Below are 20,001 nucleotides of genomic sequence, written 5' to 3' on the forward strand. Positions count from 1 at the left end.
TCAGCAGCGCCATCTTGGACACTTTCTGCTCATAGATTTTGAGCTGAGCATCTTGTTCAAAGAGCAGCTCAGTGAATTCAAGGTAGCTGCGTGAGACTTAAGGTGCATTTCGTTTTGCGCCTCCAGGCTCTGCCCCTTATGAGCCACTACTACTTTCTCCTTCTCCAGCTCTTCCATGACTACCAACCTAGCCTTGTGATCACTTTGTAGAGCCAGATATGCCTTACACAGGACATTCTCTTCATCCTTGAATGAGACCTGCTGGGCTAGACTCTCCAATTCTCTCTCCTTGCTGGTCACAAGATCCTGGGAGTGGGACAGTTTATCCTGCAGAGCCGCAGACTCATTTTTCTGCAGCTGAAGCTTCTCTTCCTGTTCTTTCAAGACAACTTGATCCAACTCTTCTCCTCCTTTAGGGGTTGTCGTCTCCTTTGCAAGGATTCTGTCAGTCACCTGTCCTTGGCCTGTTTCTTCCTTCAAGCCAACTCATTCCATCTTTTCTCCTCCTTTAGGGGTTCTCATCCCCTTTGCAAGGATCTTGGCCCCTTGGGTCTCAGGGTAGTCCCAAGACAGTCTCTCCGGACTGTTTCTCGGCTCTCCGGCAGACTTCTTTCACTTCACCACCATCTCTCCGCTCACTCGTAGAAACGTCAAGAGCTCCTGGGTCTGCAACAACAACATCTGGTCCAATGGTTCGACCTTCCTGGTCACGATCCATCTCTGGTCCAGACATCACATCTCCTACACTCAGGACTCTGTCTATGACAGTAAGCGCAGCACCCAGCTCCACATGTACCCTCTTCAGTACTTCTGCATTATCCACAGATATCTCTGTAGCTTCGTTTCCAGTCACCTCTTCCAGATGACCACGCAATTCTAGCCCCACCTTGGGCTCATTTTCAGCTGGCGGATGGAACCCATGTTCCTATACCTGATCCGCTTCTGGTGTTACTGAAGATTCTGTTTAAGTCAGAGGCACACTTGTCACTTGAGTCTCTGGATCCTCTTGGACTTGACTCACGGTCTGTTCTTCAGCTCTCCCAGTCATTTGGCAGACTATCCTCAGCCTCTGTTGAGTAACTCTCAACTAGTGTGTTGTGCAAGTCAAGTGTTGTGGGCCTATCAGATGTACCCGCTCTAGTTACCTGACAATCTTCGCATAATTGCTGGAAAAAATTGAAAATCCGACCCCAGTACTACATCATACTCCAAGGAGGGCTCTATTGCAACCTTGTGACTCACAGTACCATAGGGGTAGAAAAACAGATATTAACAGTTTTATAACCCCAAATAACTGCCTGCATACACACTATGACAGGGTCCGGATTCACCAGACTTAATATACCTCTAGGCTCTAGCAAAGCAATCATCTTTTTACCACCTAATACCAGCTCACACAGGTTTTCTTTTGTCCTGTCAGAGTTGGCAGCAGTACACATTACTTCAGAACACATAGGCATGAATTTTGGACAAAAAACATTATTACACTGCATAGGTTCATAATTTACAGGACAGTTCACACAGTCAATTAGTGACACACCACTCGTCATTAGCTCAGGAACCTTAATGTGCGTTTTCTCTGGCACACTCTCCTCATTCCACAACTGCCAAAAACATGGGAAGTCTCTGCCTAGAATAAACTCCCCATTAAGCTCGGCACACACCTCCATAACATGGCTCACTGTCCCATGACAGGTTTCAAAGTCAATTAGAACAGTCTTACCAGATTCTGGTCAAATCTTCACAAAGGGTATTATGTCTGGCATGACTATGGATATAGCATGGTAACAGTCCAGTTCCACATACAGCGGGATACCACCCTCCATCAACTCACGGATCCTCACATCCATCTTTTCTGGCCTCCTGACCAGAGGACAATCAGGTGTGAAGACATCCTCTTGCTGAGCTTCAGCCAATTTCATCAAGGTGCAAACATAGCATCCATCTTGGCGACAACCGGTTGCTGTCCACGTCGGTTGCTCCTAGCAATGGCATTTCGACGTTGACCCATCTTTGAAAAACAAACAACATGGCTTACTGCTGTTGCGCTGCGCAGATGGCCCGTCCACCTGTCTCCTTAGCTGAGAGATGCGACCCATTGCCCCTAGCAACGCTTTCACCACAGGCTCAGTCCTGCTCTTGTACTCCACAGCTGGCCTTGTCCCACTTGCAACATGCACGGTTGGTTGCTCCTGGCAACAACGCCACTGCAACTTGACAGTTGGTTGCTCTTAGCAATGTACTGCCCGCATCCTCCACCAATTGTAAGGATTTCTCCCTGTGGATAGCTCTGGGATTGTCCTTGACACCGCCACAGGAAACTTTTCCACTTCAATCAGTAGGCAAACAACAGTTCTTTATGCAAGTCTGGACCCTTGCCAGCTTTATTAGACAGGTTGCAGGATAAATAAAAACATAAGACAGGAACAAACAAAACCCTAGACCATCTAGTCACTAACCAAACAATCCAGCGAGCCCTGACTATCAACAGGTGGGCTTTTCCCGGCCAGTTAAACCCATGCCTCCTGCAACCTTCTACTCACTGTTCATACACAGCGTTTGCAACTTCTTGCTGTGTGTCTCATACACATAACTCTTGGGGCCACTCAAAGCTGTGTGTTCCTCACCAGGACCCCTGCCTCCCCCTATAGCCACCTTGCTTTCTTCTGGGGAGAGCCCTAACTATTCTGTCTGACTTCCTTTTAAACACACTTCCCCTTTCTGCTACCTCATTAATTAGGCCACAGGTGGAGGTTTCTCCAGGGTTAGCTAGGGGAATACACCCTTCCCTTGCCACAGTGTCACAATATATATATATATATATATATATATATATAACATAGGATAGGTAATTAAGCCCTTACTCACCCCCATTTGCGAGGGTCGGGGTCTTTATTTGAAGTCCCATGCAAGTTTATAGGAAATGTATGTTCCAGCATAACTTTAGTATGGCTTGAGATATTTCGCTAATACTTGGTCACATGTTACTTATATGTCAAATAAAAATATATGATCGTTATGCTAACCCCTAACCTACCCCCATGTGAAGGCTGGAGTTTTTGTTTCAAGTCCCCTGCAAGTATATAGGACTTCTGTTACCTTACTCAGTCACTGGCAAGCCACACCCTCCCTGCAAGCCATGCCCCATCTTACAAAGACATGCCCACCCTTTAAGCCACACTCCTTTTATTATCAGTTTACAATATCTGTACCACAGCGCAGGCCCACTTGAAGATGGGATATGAGGATTGGAAACGAGGATTAGATATGGGGACGAGTATGAGGAAGGGATATTGGGACGGGATATGGGGACGGGATATGGGGAAGGGATATTGGGACGGGATATGAGGAAGGGATATTGGGACGGGATATGGGGACGGGATAAGGAGACGGGATGTGAGGTCAGGATATGAGGACAGGATATAGGACAAGATATGAGGACAAAATATGGGGGCAGGATATGAGGTTGGAACATGAGGGAATTTGGGGTCAAGATAGGAGGGAATATGGGGATCAAGATTTAAGGTCAGGATATGTGGACAAAAGCTTCCTCCTTTGTTGCTTTTCCTCCCCCACAAGGATAAGGTAGGAAAAACCGGGCAGCGGCGGGTACTCAGCTTGTTATTATATACATAACAAAATTAAGCCAAAATAGAAAAGCCATGTATGAAAAACTAAGTACACCCCATAAATTTATCACTTGCAGGGCCACAATATACTAATGTAATCAGTCTTTCACATTGTTCTGTAGGAAACCTTCAACAACATTGCTTCAGTTCATTGAAGTTTATGGGCATTGGTTTATGCACAGCTCTCATAGGGCTCTGCCACAGCATTTCAATCAGGTTGAGGTCTGGACTTTGACTGGGCCATTGTAACACCTTAATTGTTTTTCTTTTCAGCTATTCTGATGTAGATGTGTTTGTGTGCTTGAGTTCAATGCAGGACCCAATTTTGGTCAGCTATTGTAAAATGGCCTAAATTTTTTTCCTGAATACTTTGGTAGCTACAGAGTAGATCATGTTCAACTTAATAACAGCAATATGCTGAGGTCATGTGGTTGCAAAATAAGCCCCTCCCCTACACCACTGTGCTTGACACAGGTCAAGTTTAAGGTATTTTTTTTTTTTTTATCAATTATGTTTTTAAGTTTAAGGTATTTGTGCTACAGGCTGTGTTTGTGTGGTGTCCCAGCACCAAAGACTGTCCTGTGGTCTGCAGATCTCCTTGGGCAGACCTGCGGCACAGGTGTTGGACCCACTAAGTGTCTGTCCCTTGTATTCCTATTGTTCAAGCAGTTTATCATATGTTTATTATGTTTCTCATGTGCACTGTAAAATATGTGATTTATGTGTGTTATAAACAACAACAAAAAACGTGGTCTCAAATGGCTGGAAGTGCTCAACCCCAAATTCAATTGTGCATTTATACTGGGGGAGCAGATCCTGCCCTTGTAGTCCGTTGCTAGGGGCGATCCCCAGCATAAAAATGCATACAATGGAGGATGCCTGCAGCGGACTACAAGTGCCGCAATAGAATCCTACACCAGATAAATGGTGTGGATGTGTAACAATTAGAATAATACAATACAGGAATATGGGTGCACTACTGTGGTAGATGTATACAATGACATTGGCTATCCCTCAACACTGATGTTAAAATTGAGACATTCGCCAGTGTATCCTTATATGAAGGACACACCAGAGCCCACACACCAACGCCAAGGTTATGTGTGTTTTACCTTTAAGAGCAGAGGAGCAGTGTAAGCCATGTGACCCTGCCTGCCCAATGGGAACCCCTAAATTGTGAGCTAGGAGTTGACCCAGCCTAAGCTAAGCCACAGTGTGTTAAAGAAGGGAAATGGTGTGTGGAGAAGCTTTGAGGAAAGTACAAGAAAAAATCTTTTCTCAATCCTATACAGCCATTCTGCAAGTATAGTGGAAAGTCAAGCCCTGGTGGAGAAGTCAATTGGACCTTGTCAGCACCCTAGCTGGCCCAGAGAATCTTCAGTCTCATATCTAGTCAGTATTAACCCCTTAAGGACCAAGCCCATTTTAACCTTAAAGGGGTTCTCCGGTGCTTAGACATCTTATCCCCTATCCAAAGGATAGAGGATAAGATGCCTGATGGCGGGAGTCCCGCCGCTGGGGACCACCGGGATCTTGCACGCGGCACCCCGTTTGTAATCAGTCCCCGGAGCATGTTCGCTCCGGGTCTGATTACCGACAACCACAAGGCCGGCAGCGTGTGACGTCACGCCTTCGCCCCCGTGTGACATCACGCTCCGCCCCTCAATGCAAGCCTACGGGAGGGGGAATGACAGCTATTTTTTTTCTGTGGGTGAATACAATTAAAATAATGCCCATGGTTAGATACTTTTATATTTTTGTACCTCTTAAAAAAAATCTCAAACTTTTTGTACAGAATCAGTAATAAAAAATCACCCTATTTTGACCACCTATAACCTTTTCATTTTTCCATATATGGGACGATATGAGGGCTCAATTTTTGCAACATCATGTGTAATTTTTATTGATACCACATTTGCATATATAAAACTTTTAGATCACTTTTTATGAATTTTTTTCTTAATAAAATGTAACCAAAAAATCAGCATTCTTGGACTTTTTTTTTATGTTTACGCCGTTTACCTTACGGGATCATTAACATAATATTTTGATAGTTTGGACATTTACGCATGCGGCGATACCAAATATGTTTAAAAAAAAATTGCGCTCTTTGGTTGTAAAATGGGAAAAAGGGACAATTTTCATTTTTATTGGGGGAGGGTATTTTATAACTTTTTTTTACTTTTTATTTTTAAATTTTTCAACTTTATTTTTATACTTTAGTAGTCCCCATAGGGGACTATCAATAGAAATCAGTTGATTGCTAATACTGTTCAGTGCTAAGCATAGGACATAGCACTGATCAGTATTATCGGCTATCTACTGCTCTGGTCTGCTCTATCTCAGACCAGAGCAGGAGATGTCGGGAGACGGACCTATATTGATCACCAAATGGAAAATGGAAAAGGACCTCATTCATCCAGGCGCTGCCGGTTAGGTCATCAGGTGCACAAAATGATGCAATGTATACCTTGGAATATTGTATACATGAAAGTTTATTAAAAAATAATAAACAACATACAGATTACGCGTTTCGAGGGTGACTCCCCTCTTCCTCAGATCAGGTGTGCACACCTGATCTGAGGAAGAGGGGAGTCACCCTCGAAACGCGTAATCTGTATGTTGTTTATTATTTTTTAATAAACTTTCATGTATACAATATTCCAAGGTATACATTGCATCATTTTGTGCACCTGATGACCTAACCGGCAGCGCCTGGATGAATGAGGTCCTTTTCCATTTTCCGTTTGATGACTACGTCAGGACGTATGTGCCTGTGACCTCCGGCTTGCAGCCCTCCTTTGGACATCAGTGAGTTCCCCTATTTGGGGTGATATGCGTTACTTCTATTTATATCTGGTGAGCAGCCACCTATAAGTGCCGTGGGTTTCTCCCACATTTACACTTGCTGTTTGTGTTTAAGGGTAATACACGAGGCGCCGTTCCCCGGTCTTTTTTCTTTCTATTTATTTCAGCTATATTGATCACGGCATTTGAAGGGTTAATGGCAGACATCCACGTGATCACGGATGTCAGCCATTACCGGCAGGTCCCTGGTTGCTGTCAGCAGCCGGGACCTGCCATGTATGACTCGAGCACCGCTCCGATGCTTGCGGTCATACTCAGGATGTAAATGTACATCCTGGTGCAGTATGTACCACCGCACCAGGACGTACATTTACGTCCTTGGTTGTTGAGGGGTTAATCAAGTGGGTGAAAATCACCATAAGTCCCAGCAAGGCAACAGGGCTCCCAAAGGGTTACACTGCATCCTCTCCACTCTGCACCATACTGTCTGTGTGTAATATCTGTAATGTCTGTTTTTGTGTTTTTGCATTTATACGTTATAGGCCCTGTTCAGGCTTTGTTTTATGTATTATGTGTTTTCTGAGCTGGGGTGGGGCTATTTAAACCTGAGCTCTGCTACATTCTGTGCTGGTTGTTACACTGTTCAAAAAAATAAAGGGACCACTAAGATAACACATCCTAGATCTGAATGAATGAACTAATTGTATGAAATACTTTGGTCGTTACATAGTTGAATGTACTGACAACAAAATCACACAAAAATTATCAATGGAAATCAAAATGATCAACCCATGGAGGTCTGGATATGGAGTCAAACTCAAAATCAAAGTGTAAAAGCACACTATAGGCTGATGCAACTTTGATGTAATGTCCTTAAAACAAGTCAAAATAAGGCTCAATAGTGTGTGTGGCCTCCACGTGCCCGTAGGACCGCCCTACAATGCCTGGGCATGCTCCTGACGAGGTGGCGGATGGTCTCCTGAGGGATGTCCTCCCAGACCTGGACTAAAGGATCCTCCAACTCCTGGACAGTCTGTGGTGCAATGTGACGTTGGTGGATGGAGCAAGACATGATGTGCATCAGGCATCTGATGAAATGGAACTTCCGCGAAACGCGTTGCATTGTGGGAATAAAGATTACATACTTTTATCCTGGTCTCAACGCTTCTATCACTCTGCTTTTTTTTGAAGGACTCCTGGTTTTATCTTCATCTGTGAAGAGCACAGGGCGCCAGTGGCAAATTTGCCAATCTTGGTGTTCTCTGGCAAATGCCAAATGTCCTGCATGGTGTTGGGCTGTAAGCACATCCCCCACCTGTGGACGTCAGGCCCTCATACCATCCTCATGGAGTCTGTTTCTGACCGCTTGAATGGACACATGCCCATTTGTGGCCTGGTGGAAGTCATTTTGCTGTGCTCTGGCAGTGCTCCTCCTTGCACAAAGGCGGAGGTAGCGGTTCTGCTGCTGGGTTGTTGGCCTCCTCCACATCTCCTGATGTACTGTCCTGTCTCCTGTTAGTGCCTCCATGCTCTGGACACTACGCTGACAGACACAGCAAACCTTCTTGCCACAGCTCGCATTAATGTGCCATCCTGGATGAGCTGCATTACCTGAGCCACTTGTGTGGCTTGTAGACTCCATCTCATGCTACCACTAGAGAGAAAGCACCGCCATCATTCAAAAGTGACCAAAACAGCAGCCAGGAAGCATAGGAACTGAGAACTGCAGAACCACTTCTTTATTGGGCTTTATTGCCTATAATTTCTACCTGCTGTCTGTTCCATTTGCACAACAGCATATGAAATTGATTGTCAATCAGTGTTGCTTCCTGAGTGGACAGTGGGATTTTGAGCAGTGTAGATCTACTCTGACTGTGTTATTAGTTTTACCTTTGCCATTTTTCCATTTTAGGCCCTGTTCAGACTTTGCTTTATGTAGTATCTGTTTTCTGTGCTATTCTCTCTTGCTAGGGAATAGGTAATGGTATTTGCCAATAAGAACTCAGATGGGGCTATTTAAACCCTAGCTCTGCTACACTCTGTGCTGGTTATTAGATCTACTCTGACTATGTTATTAGTTTTACATTTGCTATGTATTTTTGTCTGAGTTTTAGCCATGGTTGATTCTTGTTACGAAATAGATTTTAGTCTGCTTGTTTTTTATTACATCTGTTGGTTTTTAGGATTATGTACAGTATGTCCATCCCGTCATGACAATAACATCTGCACCCTGCTTATTAAAAGGCACTTATCTGTAACCTGTTGTTGGTGTGTTTCTTTATTCCTGGTTTCTGGCCCAGGGGAAGCTGTCTCCAACCTCGGACCGTGTATAGGCTAACGGTGCACTGGCATCACAAAGTAATCAGGTATTCCTTGAACCTGTGTCACCACATTTTGGACTTCACAAAACATGGTCCTGTGAATTATGGTCAAATATCTCCACTTTAGACTCATCTTTCCAAAGGATATCAGGGACCGACCGGGGGGGGGGGGGGGGGGGGTTGCAGGGAGAGGGAGCCCTAAACTGACCCTAAAACATCTCTCCCTGCCTACTTGCCCATTCATCCTAAATGATGGATTGACAACTGGGCGCCAGTCACTTCCGTAAAAACACATAACATACATAGTCGGTCACAGACCAGAACAGAAACAGAAAACTACTAGACAACCAGATATACTAGACAGAATACAAATACTAAAAGGGCAGAATATAAACTCACAAACAGAGCAGAATATAGTGAATTAACAAACAGTTCATAAACCAGATATCAGATAAACGACAGACATAATAAAATGAACAAGACTAGGCATGATATGAGTATACAACAGGATCCAGGAGATGAAGGGGATAAACAGAAGAACTGAGAACCAAAACACTAAACTGTAAGGTAACAGGTAACATAGGACGCTGTTCACAAACACGTACAAGTACAAAGGACAAAGATCAGATTAACCAAACAGGGTATAAATATAGGACACTGTTCACACTGGGACACAGAACATACAAACTGGACTCCCCACTCCACTATAGGATTAGCCATTAATAATAAAGCCAAATAGGCTACTGGCCAGCGGACACACTCCACCGTGTGAACAAAATGCTAACCCAGTAGGAAACGGAAATATAATACATGAACCACTAGACTAGAACTGGATGAGTCTGAATAGACTCCAGAATACCAAACAGGAATATTACATACAGAGCACAGGGTACAAACTAGACCGAGACACAGTGTGAACACAGACAGAGCAGAACGAACAAACATAATCCTAAAATCGACTAATGTAACAGAGTAAAATACAAGGAGCATGCTATATACCACAACAAAAAACCCAGATAAAATGACAAGATAAATACAAGGTAAATGCCCAAGTAGACATAGTCAGAAAATAGCAGAACCATACATAGTAGTATTTCACTAAATAACCGGCACCAGAATGCAGGAGAACTCTGGCTAAATAACTCCACCCGAGTTCTCTTTTGCTCACAGCATTAACTATTCCCTATCCAGGGGGAATAGCAGACTGCTCTGAACAAACTAGTATATGAATACACACCTAGACAGAAAAATATAAAAACAAACAACGGACATTACAGATATTACTCCAGAAGTCTTGCAATCTGTTTGGATGCAGCTATGCAAACTGAAGCCATGCTTCCATGTTTTCCCTTAGAAAGAAGAGACTTTCTTCTACCAACTCTTTAAAAAAAAAAGCACCAGTCTGTACTATCATGAACATTTAACATGCTATCTGAGGCCTGTGGAGTCTAAGATGTATTGCTTGGGGTTTTAAAGGGGTATTCCAGGCAAAACCTTTTTTTATATATATCAACTGGCTCCGGAAAGTTAAACAGATTTGTAAATTACTTTTATTAAAAAATCTTAATCCTTCCAATAGTTATTAGCTTCTGAAGTTTTTTGTCTAACTGCTCAATGATGATGTCACGTCCCGGGAGCTGTGCATGATGGGAAAATATATCCCCATTGGAACTGCACAGCTCCCGGGACGTGAGTCATCAGAGAGCAGTTAGACAGAAAACAACAACTCAACTTCAGAAGCTAATAACTATTGGAAGGATTAAGATTTTTGTAATAGAAGTAATTTACAAATCTGTTTATCTTTCCGGAGCCAGTTGATATATAAAAAAAAGTTTTGGCCTGGAATACCCCTTTAACATTTCTCTAAGCGTTGCATGCTTGGACCTTGGGGTAAATTTGCTAAGATGCCCATTTCTGGGAAGATTGTTATCAGTCTTTAATGTATTCCACTGGTGAATAATATGTCTTACTCTAGAATAAAGGGCTTTAAAACACTTTTCAGATTAATGATTGGCATTATACTGTATTAACAGATGTCTGAATACTTCAGACCAGAAAACTGCCAAAACTTCTAGTTCTATAGGTGATCACAACTTCTGTAGTATTCAGCAGCTAATAAGTACTGGAAGGATTAAGATTTTTTAATAGAAGTAATTTACAAATCTGTTTAACTTTCTGGCACCAGTTAATAAAAAAAAAAGTTTTCCACTGGAGTAGCATGAGGAAACCACATGGCAGTACAGTGACACAGCCTGGAGGTGGCGGCAGCATGAGGAGACCATATAGTGGCTAAATGACACAGCCTGTAGTTGGCAGCAGCATGAGGAGACCATATAGTGGCTGAATGACACAGCCTGTAGTTGGCAGCAGCATGAGGAGACCATATAGTGGCTGAAGGACACAGCTTGGAGGTAGCGGAAGCATGAGGAGACCATATAGTTGCAGAATGAGACAGCCTGGAGGTGGCAGCAGCATGAGGAGACCATATGGTGGCAGAATAAGACAGCCTGAGGTGGCATCAGCCTGGGGAGAACATATGGTGGCAGTATGAGACAGCCTGGAGGTGGCATGAGCATGAGGAGAACATATGGTGGCAGTATGAGACATGCTGGCGTTGGCATCAGCAGCATCAAGAGTCCTGAAAGTGACTCGGTGACAGAGAGGGGTGGTGGGTAACAATACCAGTACCTGGTGACGAAGGTGGGTGAAAAAACGAAAACTTGGCATAGATGTGTGGCATCAGGAGGGTGGCAGGATCAAAATAGTTGCTGAGGCCAGGAGGTAGAAGAAAATGGTCTCTTTTGTAAAAGTGTTAGTGTGCACAAGTATTGAGGATATGCATTAGGTAAAACTTAACATTCAATAATATTCTTAGGATAAAATATATGTACCCCAAATTTTTTTTAAATCAAACAAAAGGAAAGGTGTGCAAAAAACACCATGTGGCACGTACACCACCAAGTATTGATGTGATGCAAAGACCTCTAAAAGGTGGAAGGGAACAACGTATGGTCCATTGTAACCGGTTGGGGTAAAAACTTCCCCTGTAAGGTCCTACTCCCGCATTATTAATTCCCTTCTTGGCAAGGGTTACTCACCCTAAAAGGGCAGCCCCAAACAGGAAACTCTCTCTATTCCAACCTAAATACTCTGTGAAATGGCAGTGTTTGTAGGTTTAAATAGGAAGACGCTCCTGTGTGAGGCCGCCCTTGCCAAGAAGGGAATTAATAATGTGAGAGTAGGGCCTTACAGGGGAAGTTTTTACCCTTACCGGTTACAATAGACCATAAGTTGTTCCCTTCCACCTTTTAGAGGTCTTTGCATCATATCAATACTTGGTGGTGTAGGTGGCACATGGTGTTTTTTGCACACCTTTCATTTTGTTTGATTTCAAAAAATATTTGGGCACCTATATATTTTATCCTAAGAAATATCCTCAATACTTACTTGTGGTCTGATACGGATGAATGTCTGTAACTGGGGAGCAGCACCTTAAACATATTTTGCACTATCCATATTTGTGAAGTGTTGGTGCAGCACCATGGTCAATCTACCCTGATGCATCAGGCATTGGTGGGTTGAAATCCTGGCTGATCTATGCCTGATTCATCTTCACAAAGGTCAGTCTCTCTAAATTTTTCATGGACAGACGAGTTCTCCTTAGGGGTTACTATGGCCCCTGCTGCACTAAACACCTGCACTGATGGCACACTACTGGCCGGGCAGGACAGCTTTTCCAGGGCAAACTGTGCTAGTTGCGGATCTTCAAGGTGTATTGGCATGGTCAAGTTAAGGTAAGCCATCACCTGCTGGATCAGGTCCTGCTCCAGGTCTACCTGCTGATGATTAGTTGCTTCACTATGCGGGTGAAGAAAGTTACTCATCAGTGACTGTAGACTCAGGCTGCTACTGAAGGAGCTGGTACTGCTCCTGTCACCCCACCCCTCCCCAGCAGCCATGGCAGTGGAAGGTGAGCGCAGAGGGCCCCCTGAGTCAGACCTGCAAGAATATGGACTGTGGTGCACATAGGCATCGGCCAACTGACTACATAGGATGTCTCTGTAGTAGGTAAGGCCCCCAAGCAAGTGAGCACATATTGTGCTATTTGTGCAAGTGACTCGGAGGGACTCCCTGCCTCCATCTCCACTGCATACTGCCACAGTGTGTCTGGGTCCTCTATCTCGCCTTCCTCATAACCCTCTAGTTCCTCTGGCTGTTCTTGCTCCTTCTCTCCTGTCAGATGACTAGAAAAATCGCACATCTCACTAAACCTAAACTGTGCTCCACCTTGCCCCTCCCACTCCTCCTCCAGTTCAGCCCCCACAGGGCTCATGTGACTATGAGATGTAGGCGCCACTTCATCAGGGCCCAGACCAGCCATAGTTTCCAACACGTGTTGTAGTAAATGAAGCAGTGGAATGACGTCATTCATCCCATAATCCTGGCGACTGACTAATAAAGTGGCTGCCTTAAAGGGCTTGAGGAAATGGCAGGTGTCACGTATGAGCAGCCACTGGTTGACATTAAAGTTAAACAGGGGAGTTCCCCTATCCGCTTGGATCATCAAGAAATCAGTGATGGCTTTTCTCTGTTCGTATAGTCGGTCCAACATATGGAGGGTGGTATTAAAACGTGTGGAAACGTCACAAATCAGACTATGTTGGGGGAACCATTCTGACGCTGCAGCTTAAGGAGGGTGTGCTTTGCGGTGTACAAGTGACTGAAGTGCATGCAAAGTTTCCTTCCCAATGTTAGGATGTCTTGCAAATGGGGGGAAAACTTCAGGAACCGCCTGATAACCAGATTGAACATGTGTGCCATGCAGGGTGCATGCCTCAGGCTTCCTTGTGGCAGCGCAGAAAAGATGCTCTTCCCGTTGTCATTCACCATGGTTCTTATTGCCAGTTTTCGTGGAGAAAGCCATGATTCAATTTCTTGATTAATTACTTTTAGTAGTTCCTCCCCTGTGTGACTCCGTTCACCCAGGCAAACCCTGTGAAGAACAGAGTGACACTGCAGTGCCCTGCACACATGGTATGCTGGAGGGACACTGAGACTTGCCTGTGCAGTGGAGGCTGAAGACATGGTGGAGGAGGCGGAGTCTCACACTGTCACAGGACCAACGGTCTGAAAGCATGCAGGTGGAAGCAACGTGACCTGTCCAAGTTGCTCTTGTGGCTGTGCAAGAACCCCATTCACTCAGTGGGCTGTAAAGGACATGTATTGTCCCTGACCGTAGTTACAGCTCCACACGTCGGCACTGCAATGCACTTTGGTACGCACAGACAGGCTCAAGAACTGGACGACCTTCTCTTCCACAAAATTATGCAGGGCTGGAATTCCCATCTTCACAAAGAAATGATGGCTTGCGACTCTCCACCTCGGCTAGGCACAAGCCATCAGTTCTCTGAAAGGTGCAGAGTCCACCACTTGGGACTGCAGCACCAGTAACTTGGACAGGAGCACATTCAGCTTCTGTGCCGTTGGATGAGTGGGTGCACACTGTTGTCTCTTGGACATGGCTTCGCCGATGGATTGCTGGCAGAATGACTGACTAAGAGGAGCAGGAACATCTGGAGCGACAGAAGATGGGTATGACACACTGCTCCCTTCGGCTGAGGTGGTGGAGCCTTGGCTGGCTGAAACATGGAGCGGCATGCCACTGGGTGATGCAGCAGGCTGGACCACCACATTGGAGCCACGATTCTCCCAGGCCACTTTATGGCGATGCTGCATATGTTGACGCAGGGCCGTGATGCCAAACATTGGGAGCCTGGCCACGCTTCACCTTCTGCCGACACATCTTGCATGCGGCCAGATTATCATCCTCCGGATGCTTGATGAAAAACTGACGCACTGCCGAGTAGCTGACTTTCCCACCCAGAGTCCGCACTGACTGCTACTGCCACTGACTCCAGGAACCTCTATTTCACTACCTCCCGGGAAGGTAGGCTGCCCCGAAGCAGGTGTTCTACCCAGGCACGATTGGCTCCAGATTTTCCACTTCTGCCACCATGCTGACTGCCAACCATGCTACCACCTTGCTGGCTCAGCTGCTGCCTCACGGGCAACCTGCAACTCTCTTCTCCTGATGATGATGAAGCCCCTTCTGCAACCGGTTCCCAAGTGAGATCGGCTTCATCATCAACGAGTTGTGTCTGCACGTCACTGATGTCCTCCTCAAGTTCCTCAACAGTGTGTGCTTCAGGACACTGAACACTCGCAACACCACCTCCCACACCATTCTCCTCATCCCTACTTGCCCGCTTAGCGGAGGAAGCGCCGGATGTCTCCTCCACTTCTTGGATGGGCAGTAGCTGATGACTGTCCTCTAGTAGATCGTCCTCACTAAATAGTGGGGCTGAACCCACAGCATAAGATACTTCTGTGGGGAAGGGAACAGCATAGGACAGAGGCAATGGGAGGACAGGGACTGCTCCCAGGCCATGCCAACTTAGGGTTGTGTCTGTGGAACCCACCAATTGATGACTGGGGGTGTCAGATGTCACTTGTGATGAAGTGGGTGACCGTGTTAACCAATCGATGACGGCAGATGGGTTGCTGTTCGAGACACGACCGCTAGCTGATACCGGGAGCTCAGGATTCTCGCTGCCTGATGAATTTAGGTCTCTGCCACACCTCTGTACACGTTCTGGCTCTTCTCTACCTGACATACTTAGTGTGTATATGAGGGGAGGACAATGCACTACACTACGCTTAAAACAATATTTGTCTACAACACCTGCAAGGGTGTACTTTTGGCTGGCCTTTCACTGTATGTAGGCCCTTAACCTGTTCATGACCCAGGGCGTAATTTTACGCCCCGGTGCCCTGGTACTTAAGGACCCAGGGCGTAAACTTACGCCCTGGCGGTTTCCGGTCCCTGCCGCACGCCGGGCAGAGATCGGAAGCGGATGCCTGCTGAAATGCTTCAGTAGGCATCCAGGGTAAATGCCGAGGGGGGCCATGTAGGGAAATTGCCCTTGCGATCTGCGGCGATACCGGGCTGATCGGGTCTCTGGGACCCGACCGCCCGGTAATTTTGCATGATCCCAGCTGTCACACACAGCCAGGACCATGCTGGAGCCTAGGAGCGAGGTGGCAAGCCGGCCACCTCCTCCGATCCCCTGCGATCCGTTGGTTAGTTAACCGACCAATCGCAGGGGGGGGGGGGGGCGGTTACTTCCTCCCTTCCTGCCCGGACCCTGGAAGTCCGGAGAGGACGGGAGGAAGACCGGAGGACGCGGCAGGGGACGGGGGAGTGCTGGGGCCCGACCCCGGTACTTACCTCGTCACTGAAGACCCGGATCCCGGCGAGGAAGATGGCGGCGGCGGCGACAGGTGAGTAGATCTTCAGCCGCGGTCGGGCCCTTTACAGCAATGCACGTCGCCGTAAAGCGACATGCATTGCTGTAATGGGACCCTGTATACTACAACTCCCAGCATGCCCAGACAGCCCTTGGCGTCTGGGCATGCTGGGAGTTGCAGTTTTGCAACATCTGGAGGTCCACAGTTTGGAGACCACTGTGGCCTTCCAGATGTTGCAAAACTACACATCCTCAGCATGCCCTTACTGTCCAGGCATGCTGGGAGTTGTAGTTCTGTAGCATCTGGCCCTTCAGATGTTGCAGAACTACAACTCCCAGCATGCCTGGACAGTTTTGGCATACTGGGAGTTGTAGTTTTGCAACATCTGGAAGGGCACAGATTGGGAACCACTGTATTAGTGGTCTGCAAACTGTAGTCCTCGAGGTGTTGCAAAACTACAACTACAAGCATGCTGGGAGTTGTAGTTCGGCAACATCTGGCTCTAAAGATGTTGCCGAACTACTACTCCCAGCATGCCTGAGAATGTTTGGGAGTTGTGGTTTTGCAGCAACTGGAGGCACACTGGTTGGGAAACATTGTCTGTTTCCTATTTCAGTGTTTCCCAACCCGTATGTCTCCAGTTGTTGCAAAACTATAACTACCAGCATGCACTGATAGACTGTGCATGCTGGGAGTTGTAGTTTTGCAACAGCTGGAGGTTCCCCCCCTGTGAATGTGGGCAGGGGGTTTACAGTGATTATCAGGCTGCAAGTTTGCGATGCAGCAAATTTTGCGCGGCAGCTCAAACTCGCAGCAGGAAACTCGCTGCAATTCCCCGCCCGTGTGACTGTACCCTAAAAACACTACACTACACTAACACAAAATAAAATAAAAAGTAAAAAAAAACACTACATATACACATACCCCTACACAGCCCCCCTCCCTCCCCAATAAAAATGAAAAACGTCTGGTACGCCACTGTTTCCAAAATGGAGCCTCCAGCTGTTGCAAAACAACAACTCCCAGTATTGCCGGACAGCAGTTGACTGTTCAAGCATGCTGGGAGTTTTGCAACAGCTGGAGGCACCCTGTTTGGGAATCACTGGCGTAGAATACCACTATGTCCACCCCTATGCAAATCCCTAATTTAGGCCTCAAATGCACATGGCGCTCACTCACTTCGGAGCCCTGTCGTATTTCAAGGCAACAGTTTAGGGACACATATGGGGTATCGCCGTACTCGGGAGAAATTAGCTAACAAATTTTGGGGGGCTTTTTCTCCTTTCACCCCTTATGAAAAGGTGAAGTTGGGGTCTACACCAGCATGTTAGTGTAAAAAAATTAATTTTTTACACTAACATGCTGGTGTTGCCCTATACTTTTCATTTTGACAAGAGGTAAAAGGCAAAAAAGCCCCCCAAAATTTGTAATGCAATTTCTCCCGACTACGGAGATACCCCATATGTGGGCGTAAAGTCCTCTGAGGGCGCACAACAAGGCCTAGAAGGGAGAGTGCACCATGTACATTTGAGGTGATTTGCACAGGGGTGGCTGATTGTTACAGCGGTTTTGACAAACGCAAAAAAAAAAAACACATGTGACCCCATTTCGGAAACTACACCCCTCACGGAATGTAATGAGGGGTGTAGTGAGAATTTACACCCCACAGGTGTCTGAGCTTTGGAACAGAGGGCTGTGCAAATAAAACATTTTGTACAGCCCACTGTTTCAAAGATCTGACAGACACCAGTGGGTTGTAAATGTTCACTGTACACCTTGTTACGTTCCTCAAGGGGTCTAGTTTCCAAAATGGTATGCCATGTGAGGGTTATTTTGCTGTCCTGGCACCATAGGGGCTTCCTAAATGCGACATGCCCCCGAGCAAAATTTGCTCTCAAAAAGCCAAATATGACTCCTTCTCTTCTGAGCATTGTAGTTTGCCCATAGTGCACTTCAGGTCAACTTATGGGGTACCTCCATACTCAGAAGAGATGGGGTTACAAATTTTTACACACATTTTAGTGAAAAAAATTATATATTTTTTTACATATGCAAAAGCCGTGAAACACCTGTGGGGTATTAAGGTTCACTTTATTCCTTGTTACGTTCCTCAAGGGGTCTAGGTTCCAAATGGTATGCCATGTATATATTTTTTTGCTGTTCTGGCACCATAGGGGCTTCCTAAATGCAACATGCCCCCCAAAAACCATTTCAGAAAAACGTACTCTCCAAAATCCCCTTGTCGCTCCTTCGCTTCTGAGCCCTCTACTGCGCCCACCGAACACTTTACATAGACATATGAGGTATGTGCTTACTCGAGAGAAATTGGGCTACAAAAATAACAATCCATTTTCTTCTTTTACCCCTTGTAAAAATTCAAAAAATTTGGTCTACAAGAACATGCGCGTGTAAAAAATGAAGATTGTGAATTTTCTCCTTCACTTTGCTGCTATTCCTGTGAAACACCTAAAGGGTTAAAATGCTGACTGAATGGAATTCTGAATACTTTGGGGGGTGCAGTTTTTATAATGGGGTCATTTGTGGAGTATTTCTAAGATGAAGACCCTTCAAATCCACTGCAAACCTGAACTGGTCCCTAAAAAATTGTGATTTTGGAAATTTTGCGAAAAATTGGAAAATTGCTGCGGAACTTTGAAGCCCTCTGATGTCTTCCAAAAGTAAAAACACATCAATTTTATGATGCAAACATAAAGTAGACATATTGTATATGTGAATAAAAAAAAATATTATTTGGAATATCCATTTTCCTTATAAGCAGAGAGCTTCAAAGTTAAAAAAAATGCTAAATTTTCAAATTTTTCATCAAATTTGGGGATTTTTCAACAAGAAAGGATGCAAGTTACCACAAAATTTTACCACTATGTTAAAGTAGAATATGTCACGAAAAAACAATCTCGGAATCAGAATGATAGCTAAAAGTATTCCAGAGTTATTAATGTTTAAAGTGACAGTGGTCAGATGTGCAAAAAATGGCCGGGTCCTAAGGTGTAAAATGGCTGGGTCCTTAAGGGGTTAAAGGGGTATTCCAGGCCAAAATTTTTTTTTATATATCAACTGGCTCCGGAAAGTTAAACAGATTTGAAATCTTAATCCTTCCAATAGTTATTAGCTTCTGAAATTGAGTTGTTGTTGTTTTCTGTCTAACTGTTCTCTGATGACTCACGTCCCAGGAGCTGTGCAGTTCCTATGGGGATATTCTCCCATCATGCACAGCTTCCGGGACGTGACATCATCATTGAGCAGTTAGACAGAAAACTTCAGAAGCTAATAACTATTGGAAAGATTAAGATTTTTTAATAGAAGTAATTTACAAATCTGTTTAACTTTCTGGAGCCAGTTGATATGTATAAAAAACGGTTTTGCCTGGAATACCCCTTTAAGACTTTAACAGGAACAAAATGGTATACCACTTAGATGTACGTATGTGGTAAGCACTTATGAGGGGAGGACAATGCGCTCCAGTACGCTTAAAACAGTATTTGTCTACAACACCAGCAGGTGTGTACTTTTGGCTGGCCTTTCACAGTATCTAGGCCCTTAAGAGTTTAACAGGAACAAAATCGTAGACCACTTAGATGTACGCACATGTTACACTTAATAGAGGACCATATGCTTTTAGTTCTCTGCTCACCCTAACTGGCTGGCTACTATTAGCTTTTCAGTTGGTGTACACACCAGCACTGTAGCCCACAGTCGCTGTGTACTACACCCAAAATTGCACTTTCTCTCTCAGTCTCACTCCCTTCCCTATTAGTGCTTCTAGGCTTGATTTGGGCTTGAGGTGAATCGCTGCTGTAAAAGGCTTTTCTGTGCCACACACTGCTCTCTGTCCCTCTCTCTCTGCAACAGAACGCTGATGTGCTGGGTGGTGAATCGCTGCAGTAAAAATGCTTTTCTGTGCAAAACACACTTCT

The sequence above is a fragment of the Hyla sarda genome, chromosome 7, assembly GCF_029499605.1.
Source record: "Hyla sarda isolate aHylSar1 chromosome 7, aHylSar1.hap1, whole genome shotgun sequence".
NCBI lineage: Eukaryota > Metazoa > Chordata > Amphibia > Anura > Hylidae > Hyla > Hyla sarda.